This window comes from Coffea eugenioides, chromosome 3 (assembly GCF_003713205.1).
Source record: "Coffea eugenioides isolate CCC68of chromosome 3, Ceug_1.0, whole genome shotgun sequence".
Classification (NCBI taxonomy): domain Eukaryota; kingdom Viridiplantae; phylum Streptophyta; class Magnoliopsida; order Gentianales; family Rubiaceae; genus Coffea; species Coffea eugenioides.
The window spans coordinates 26,016,820-26,026,568 of NC_040037.1; the positions used below are offsets into that span (position 1 = coordinate 26,016,820).

Below are 9,749 nucleotides of genomic sequence, written 5' to 3' on the forward strand. Positions count from 1 at the left end.
CATTAACAAGATGTACTTATCCTTTATCTTTGGAGAAGAGAAGGTACTTATCTTAGTATTTAGAATTTTTCCTAAAGCTATAATTTGTTGTCCATTAAAGTATTCTTTTCCCATTCTTTTCCCTGTGTTGGAGAGGACCCATACACTTAGCCTCCTCACTAAGCATCTTGGTGGTGGTTGCCGTTACAGCAGCCTCCATTATCTGTTGCTAATACCTGTTGGCTGATTGGCAAATAACTCCTAATGTGATATCATTATTTATATGCATTGTTATACATATGTCATGCATTGGTAAGTTTTTGACTGGATTTTGATGAAGTTCTTTTTGGTGGTTTGTTTTACAGAAAAAAAAAATATGATGATGGTATTAAAGAATGCACAAAAGCATTGGAGCTAAACCTTAACTACATAAGTGTTTTGCTAAGAAGAGCAGAGGTGTATGAAAAGTTGTAACAATTTGAAGAGACTATAGCAGGTATGCCGGTGTAAGAATTTGAATATTTTACTGTCATTGAGCAGCTGCTGGCAACTTCTAGCACAAACTTGTGCTTATAAGAAGACTAATCTATGATTTGTGGTGGCTTTATTATATGTGTAATGGCTGCAATCTTGCTTGTTCTCTCTCTCTCTCTCTCTCTCTCTCTCTGTCTCTCTCTCTTTCTCACACACACAAAAGCACACACACACGCAAAGCCAATGGCATTCATTAATCTTCTCATATAGTCCATATGGCTTTTCACAATTTATTGTTTCCTATGCTGGTGTTCATTACAATATGCAGATATGACAAAGGTTTTGGAAGTTGACCCATCATATGATCAAGCTAGAAGACAGATTGTTCGCTTGAAGCCATTAGCAGATGAAAAACGTCAAAAGATGAAGGAAGAAATGATTGTTGACCATTGGTGGTATGAACTTCTTTGGGTAGTTGCTGTTAAATGATTCTTTTTTGCTCTTCACGTGTAAATATAGGAATGCTTCATTTTTGCAAAAGAAAATGTGTTCTAGGGGAGAAGAGTGGAGGAGGAGGAGAGGATCTGGAATTTTTGCAAAAGTAAAAGGAGCTAGTGTGAGCTGAGGTGGCTAGTGCATTCGGAAGATTCTGGAGGAAGGGGAAGGTTAATGTGAGCAGATAAAGCTTTGCTTCAGGTGCTGCTAAAGAATAGATGCTTGTGGAAGTGGACAAACGATTACTGAGATTAGCAAAAGGATGGTTTAAGGGAAATGTAAGCACTTCCATATATGTGAACTAGAGTGAAGGTATTTCTTATGGTATGTGTTACTGTGCTTGTGCAATTGAGCGTGCTTTTGTCTGCTTTTCCTTCATAACATTTAGTGCCTGAACAAATTGCATTTAGTTAAGCTGAAGTAGTTCAAGAATGAACTACATTTGTTTCTGTCATCATATCCTGTGATGCGTGTTGAAGTGATGGACTCGTTTTGTAGTGAAGTATTTGCAAATTATTAATAGCCTGGCAGTGCTTGAAGTTGTAGAGGGCGAATTTGTTCAAGCTGTTCATGGTTTATCTTTGCTGCATTTGGAGATCATGATTAAATGAGAATAGATTCTTGTACTTTCCTGAAGCCAAGGTGTAGATTTTGGAAACCATACTATGCTGATAGAACAACTCCAATCCTTTTGTTTATGTTTTTATTGAACTTCTGATCTTGGTTTGTCTGCATATTTTCAACACGCCTTGTGCAGTTGAGTCACTTTTTCTGAGTTCATTGGCAGCCAACATTATTGTTTGTGACTTTATTCTTACATTCTATGGGTTATATCTGCTTCTCCTATTCCTCTTTCCCTATTTGGCACCTCAAGCAAGGAGAGTTCATTTTGTTGAACCCTGGACAATTGCAGCAAAATCTGCTTAACTTTGTCTGCTTTACTTGGATACGGTTGATGGTGAAAGTATTTTAGGGTATCAATTATTTCCAGTTTATATGTGTGTTCAATTGCATATGATGATGTCTCTCACGAAGTTGAATTGTTTACCTTTTGATCAGGTAAGCTGAGGGAAATTGGAAATTGCAATTCTGGTCAATTTGGAATGAGCGCTGACAATTTCAAAGCTGTGAAAGATCCAAACACTGGTTCATATTCTATTCCATTTCAGTGCTAATATCTTTTACAAACTTCACATATATTCTTTAGTTTCTGGAGCTATGGATCAAATGGACTGAAATCTTAAAGAGGATGAAGCACGTTTCCTCACAGTGTTGATCTCAGTCGTATGATTATGTTTTTACATATAACTTGAGAAAAAGAAATTGATGTGGTTTTTTGCCATAATATGTTATAAACAGACTTAAAGTTTCACTTTACTGGAAGTTTCTTATAGTTGCTTTAGTACTTTCCATTTCTTCGTGGTGTTGTCCATGGTTTTGATACTGTTTTGGAGGGCATCTGAAGGTGCAGCATAATTTATGCTATCAACGTCTTTGTCATGATCTGTTCGGAGAGTAGCATAGAAATGTAGAACCTTGCACGCAAACAGGGAGAGAGTCCACCTCCTCTTCCCACCCATCCCAAAAAAGGGTAAATTCTGACTAGATATCATATCATAGCCACACTAAAAGTGTGTAAGCTCGGATGAACACTGAAATGGTCTGGTTACTCCGTAATTTTCATGAACTCTGGGGGTGTTTGTTGGTTGCATGATTTTTGGGCGGCTTGGGGACATGTGGGCGCAGACAGCCTCATTGAATCGGGTGCACACTCCTTCCTTTGCCTTCTCTCTCTCTTCCTTGCTCTTAATTTCAATCCTTGCTCTCTTCTAATTACCACTTTCTTTCCTGCTCTTCTAATTACCGGACCAATTTCTCCCCTTCGCTTGCTTACACCTTGCAGCACAACTCAGGAATCAAGGTAAATCTCTCTCTTCTCCTAGTCACCATCCCTCCTTCCTCCTTCCTCCAGACTCCAGCCCACCACCCTTGCCGCCCCTTGCTATGTTTGTTACCAGCTTTTGTTTCGTGAGATTCGGTTGGACTTGGTTTTTGGAGCTTAATCCCCTCTCATTCCTCTTCCTCTTCTTTGCTTACATAAAATTCTCTCTCTCTCTCTACTACAATGAAATCGTTTATGCTTTTTTTTCTTGTGGATTTTATTTCAGTAGGTTTCCATAAATCAATTTGTACTTTTTTCTTTTTTGCCAACAGTTAATTCTTGAAAAATTGAAACTTGCGGAAGAAAGGCAAATGGAAGGAAGGGACTCACTTTGGTATCTCTGAACAGGTTTATATCAATCACTTTGCCTTACAATTGTCCAAGGTTAAAGGAATTTAGTTTCTTATATTGCAGTTACGAGTACAATGATATATGATGACGTAGTTATATATGGGGCTGTTGATAAAACCATAAAAGTGGGTAGGGCAAACTGCAGTTTAAGCCAAACAATTTAACTGCTTTCAAACATTGTACTCGCCTCAATTAATATACTTGATGAGTAGCTTCAAATTTTTTTTTTTTGGGGTCAAACGGCTCTAAGTTGCTTCATTTGTATATTGTATAGGTATTGTATAAAGCTTCAGTGGCTGCTTTGCTTTATTAGGGTCTAAAGTTGAAGTGGATGTTGCATCATGAGTTTAATGGTCCAATTAAATTTCTTAATTTAAGATTAAATCGTTGCTGGATGTTTATATCTTCTACACCCAAAGGCTGCAAATATTTAGTTTTCAGAATTTTCAAACATATACTCTGATGTACTATAAAATTTACGATTGTTAGTACCTGATCATTGTTGATGTATGTGAAGAATATTTTCTTGAAGTTTGAGCATAAAAGTTAATCTTGATTTCTTGGGCTTTTGGTCAATAGAGATTGCACTGACGTGGGCTTGAGTTAAATAGGCATCGATTTCTTTCCTCCACCTGTATCCCACGTGCAATTATAAACATCACTTTGAAGGTCTATTTTCGGTTTTCTACTTATGTTCCAGAATTCTGTCCTCTCATTCGCAGCTCTTCTTCTTTCTTTGACTTACCCTTCTTCTCGCCTGCTCTCATATACTTAAAACTCACAGTTCTTTTTTGGTCTTTCAAGTACAAACCAGGCACTTTGCTTCTTAATTCTTTTCATGGACAGATGATTTTCTCATAATTTATTTACATCCCAAGTTAAGTGGTTATTTATTGCAGTGAATTGCCTTTTGTGACAATATTTTTTGGATTCAATCCTTTAATAAATCAGGTGGTTGACTACAAGGTCTCTTTCTGCATGATTAAAATACATACAAATACCAATAAACTCTTGACAATGGAAAGACGTAACTGACGAGAGGTACTGAGGGAGAGGTTGGAAAGAGGAAGCTCTATTGAATATTCCACCCAATTTGTAGATTGTAAGTGCCATGTGGCAGCCCCAGGCTCGAGTTGATTATGTTGGTGTCACTGAACCTCCATGGCCTTCCTCCTTGTGAAGCTAATGCTATTGAATCTTCTCTCTTTTGGTTTTGGTCATTGATTTCAATTTGAACTGTGTTTTTTAGGTAATGTTTTGGTATTTATGCTTTATTTTGTTCAAAATGGAAACTTTGAAATGATCTTTGCTACAACCTAAAATATTTTGGGGTCGGGATTATCCAGGAATTTAACCCTTTTCATATGAGTTCAATTTGAGGGAATTTAACTATACATTCCATGCTTATTGTTCAACCTGCTTTGATGTATACTTCATTTATAATATGGGAGAGCTGCATTACCCAGCTATTCCACTTTGGATTGGGCAAGGATGAATGGACAGTTGATAAAAGCCATTTCTCCACGAGTTATGGAAACATATTGATATGCAGCATTACGGTATCTAGGTACTCCTAAGAACGCTTTTCATGTCCCATATGCAGTTTTGTGCTCTTGATCTCATTTTATTATGGCCCAACCTGCAATTCTATTTTGTTTTAAAATTGAGTCAACATAGTCCAGTTATAGTGTAAATGAGAGCCATTTTGGGGCTGTTTTATTACCATTTCAATGAGATAGTGGAGTTAGTCTTGAGTTGGTAGGAGCTATTGGATATCCTTGCCTTTCAATGTTGGACATTGATTTTGTTTGTTAAGTCCGTTAAAACTTAAAACAGAGCATCAAGCTCTCCTGCTTATAGCAATTCCTTACTTATTTTAGTGCCTCTGTTTTCCATCTTCTACAGCCTTCTATCTTGTTTCTTTGAGGAGACTACCGATGTATTTCTTTCCAAGAAAACATGCAACTCTAAACTCTCTTTCCTGCAGCAAAAGAAAAAGACAACTTAGATATCTAGAGAAAAGATTATTATTGGGAATTGAGAAGTTTACCACCCTCTGCTGCAATCTCCTCTCTGAGATATCGGTGAATATCTACATTCCTCTCTCATCCCTCTTGAATATGCTGGAATATAGCAAACCATTTAGGTTTTTGATCTATTTCAGTCATTGTATTTTCTCTATGTATTCAGTAGCTTCAGTTACTCAGTTAAATCGGCTTTTGGTAATATTCATTTGATTGTGTATTAGGTCCAGTAAAGAATGCTATTGGTGTAAGGATGATTAAATCGAAATCTTTGTGTCGCTTTCATGTTCTTAGTATCATTAGTAATAATTTTTTGTCCTAATAGACTTTACGAATCCTGTTTTTCTCACTCGATTCAGCCATTAATGTCCTTTTGCACTAATTTTGATATTTTAGCTTGAGGTAATTTTGTGCATCGCCTTCCTGTTCATTTTAACTTGATTTTGCTTAGTCCTTTAATGAGATAAATATTTCTAGCAACACTGGAGTTAGTCAAGCACGCAAGAAGTTTATGTGAAAAGTAAACTATTGCAACATCTCATTTATTGTTACTTCCTTTTCTTGGATATATTATTTCATGTTACTCTATTGGTTTACTGATTTGAACTTGATATTTAGTTGTAAATCATTTATAGTCTTTCCTTGTGAATCCGCTTTTACTTGATTTCATTTACTAGGAACATTAACTTTGCAAGTATGCAGGATTCATAAGAAGAATTTAGCGTCAATTAGGATTATACTCTGGACTTACTCTTAAGGCTTTTCCGTGTTCTCTGAGTTAGTTTAGAACTTTATTTAGTTTCTAAGGCATGTAATTTTACTTCTATAGAGTAACTTGACATTTGTATTTGTTTTAATGCCACGGATACGTGGGAATATCTTAAGTGGTTTTTGGTGTTTCTGATTTCTTATGTTACTGGCCTGCAACAGTTTGAACTTTTTTTTTTGTTTAAATAAATATTAAATTGCTTATCTTAGTTCTTTGATGTATAGACGAAATTTTAACATTGGATGAGTTTGTGCAAATACTTCTTCATTGAAGCATTGGCTTTTGTTGAGGTTGTTTAAAAAACAAGGCTATCGCACTACCCAAATCTGTCCAATTGGAAGCTCGAATCGGTCAAGTTCTTGGCAGGAAGTAAATTCCCGTTAACTTCACTAAAGTGTATCTCTAGAATTAACTTCAATGTAACAACAGTTAAGGTTTGCTTATGATATTTTGTGCAGCTATGTACATCGTGATTTCGTATTACTAAGTTTGCTTTCCTTTATACTATTTGTTTATCGCAATGAATTTTCCTGCATGCTTGTTGATTAAAATTCTCTGTTTCTGGTAAACAAATGAACCTCCACATGCTTTTCTTGTCCAAATTGAGTACATGATACTAATATTCTGTAATTTACCTTGGCTCCCTTCTGTTTAAGTAGCTGTAATCCATGATGTCATAGCTAATGTGTTGTCCTTTCAATGCTTCCTCCAGCCTAAAACGTTAAGACCTCATGAACACGTGTATAGTTGTCTTCAAAATTGGACAATATATTGGCCATCAGGTCTGGATGGCATTGTACTTAGAATAACATATGACGATGTTATTTGAAGCTTTTGAACTTCCTTTAGTAGTGCTGGGATACCTGTAAAACTCATATCAGGCTGTTTTCAGTTATCTAATCTTGTTAAGGCTATCATATTGTCTAGAAGATTGAGATTTCCATCCAAATGTTAGGATGATTTTGGAAACACACGTGATGTTGGAGGTTATATCAAAAAGCTACAAATTTTTGTTAGGATGATTTTCATGATTACATGACCATACAAATGTATTTTCACAAAAATTGATTCCGTCCCTACCCTTGACTTGATCTTTAATTCGTGAAACAGAGTTAAGGCTTCTGGGATCCCTTCTGATGAGAAAGTGAAGTTTGCATATGCAATCAACATAAGAAAGCTAGTCAAGCCACCACTACCAGCAGGATACTGGGGAATTCTGACCAAGGCTGAAGACCATGTCGATCAACCGATATATAAAACAGCAGAATTGATCAACAAGAGCAAATACAATGTATCTGATGAATATGTTCGATCATTTATCGATTTTCAGGAGCTAAATTATCATGAAGGGACCACAGTAGGAGCAAAGGTGAGTGGAATTACTGATTGGAGACACTTAGGCCATCCACAGTGGACTTTGGTTGGGGAGGTCCTGTTACAGTTTTTCCTCTGTCAAGAAACCTACTTGGAAGCGTTGAGCCCCGTTTCTTTTTGCCCTATTCTTCAGCAAATGAAGGGGAAAAGGATGGTTGTAAACTTTCTGTGTGTTTGCAAGAACATGCTGTTTCAGGTTTCAAAGAAGACATGAATAAGTTGAAGAATTTAGAGCCTGGATTCCTTTGAATGAAGGGTTTCTTGTTATCTTTGTCTATGTTCCCGTCAAATTGAAGAGGTTTCAACTTGGTGAAATTGGCAAACCTTATAAGGGTCTTTGGACAAATGACCTTTTGCCTCAACATTTTCATTTGGTCCCGCAAATAAATGGGGAGTTGAAGGCGAACAATTTTTAGTGTATGTCTAGTTATAAAATCAAAGTCAACAGGCTAAATACTCTCTCTGCAATTAGACATTAGATCAACATAATGCAAATTTTACAAGTAAAAGCTACTCGCATGTATGGCTACGGGACTGAAATCCTGATATCATACCAATTAAGAAACGTGTTGATGACACATGATTTGGGTCAGTAAAGTATTGAGAGAAGCAATCAAACAATCAGAAAGACAGTCAGAATTGCAAGTTCAAGTCAGTGTTTTGAAAACCGGACCGGACCGGCCGGTTCGACCGGTTGAACCGCGAACCGGCCATGGCTCCGGTCCGGTTCAATGCCAGGTTTGACTTTGTCAAGAAACCGGTCAAAAACCGGTCGGACCGCGAAACCGCTGAACCGGATGTGAACCGGTTATTTCCGGTTTTTGAGTTTTCCTTTTTTTTTTTTTTGCAAAATGTAGTTATCAAGATTCGAACTCAAGACCTTTGTAATAGAAGACCAATGTAGTAACCGTTGCACTATCACATCTTATTAGTTTTTTTTGATAACTTATTTATATAAAACAAACACTCATATTTCTTTTGTTCCATTTTTTTTACAAAATATCATCCTTTCATGACTCTTTCTTTTTAATCTTCAACACACACTCTCTCTCTCTATCATCTTTTCTTTTGCCACTCATTTTTTAATCAAACCTCTTTATTTTTAATTTATTGATGTTTTCTTCCATATTTTAATTTTGTTTTTGTCCATTAAATTTAAAAAAGTTAAAAAAGAATTATTTTTCTTTAACCCAATTTATTTAATACCACAACCACTCACTTTTATCTCATTTTTTGTTTCTTATCAAATTTGCATTTCTATTTTCAATTCTCTTGATTTTCTTCGAACTCCAAACTTCCTTTTTTAAATTGTAAATTTAAATTCCAAAATGTAAATTAAAATTTAAGTTCACAATGTCTAAATTCTCATAGACGTGAATTTTGTATAATTTCAAATATTGTGATATTTTTGGATTATATTTAAGATTTTTTTGGTAGATATAATTGAAATTGAGATGAAATTTATTTGTTTTAACTTATAATTTAAAAAATTTATTTTTAAAAATCCAAGTTATTCAAAAATAGTAAACTTTTCATCATATAAAGTATTAAATTATCCATTACATGTCTTATTTTGTGCACATATATATTTATATAAATTATTTTTTAAAAAATTCATTGAACCGAGGTTGAACCGGTCCGACCGGTTGAACCTCGACCCTTTCACTTCACCGGTTCGATTAACGGTCCGGTTTTTAAAACATTGGTTCAAGTTCCCAATAGGCAAAAGCCACAGAAATTAGTAATCAGATTCCAAGAATCATAAAACCCCCAAAACTCAGCAGCCAAATTAATTCATTGGCATCAATCAAATCAAATGTAACCCTAATCAGGTAAGAACAAACTAAAACAAAAGCAACCCACAAAAATTCATTCAAATCCAACTTCAAGAATCTACACCAGTAACTCTAGACAATTTTTCAAAGGAAAAGGGAGGGAAAAAAACTAATAAGAGACTATCATACCTCTGGAAATACTTAAGGAGTCTTCACCCTTGTTGGAGATGCTGTTGCAGGAACGGGGATGAGATGTCGCTGGATTGGTTTGCCGAAGAAGGGATTGGTTTGCCTATGAGATGTCGCTGGAGATCGTCTTTTATCGCTGCCGCAGAAGGGATCGTCTTTTATCGATGGTTTTCCGTTGAAGGCTGTGAAAGAAGTCTGATTTTACTAAAGGAATCGGTGTAACTTATTTTTCATCAGAAATCATTTTCCCAAATTAAATTGCGTCCAAACAGTGGAATGTTTGGAAAAAATGTTTTCCGTCCAATTAAACGGACCTTACTCCTGTATATTCGAGCCGGAATTGATTAAAAGCTATTATCACTTTACTTTACCGTACC

The 9,749-nt window shown here is 35.8% G+C and overlaps 2 long non-coding RNA genes across 3 annotated transcripts; both read left to right on the top strand.

The window, feature by feature from the left end:
- The first annotated feature begins 278 nt into the window (after positions 1-278).
- Positions 279-2,706, top strand: LOC113767037. Its single transcript, XR_003467843.1, has 3 exons — positions 279-475; positions 782-1,226; positions 2,008-2,706. It is a non-coding gene; the product is annotated as an uncharacterized LOC113767037 (long non-coding RNA).
- Positions 2,707-2,720: 14 nt separating this feature from the next.
- Positions 2,721-7,675, top strand: LOC113767034. 2 transcript variants are annotated; one of them, XR_003467841.1, is made up of 4 exons: positions 2,721-2,869; positions 3,163-3,238; positions 4,708-4,808; positions 7,145-7,675. It is a non-coding gene; the product is annotated as an uncharacterized LOC113767034 (long non-coding RNA). The 2 variants fall into 2 exon arrangements; XR_003467840.1 differs by lacking the exon at positions 4,708-4,808.
- Positions 7,676-9,749: the final 2,074 nt, after the last annotated feature.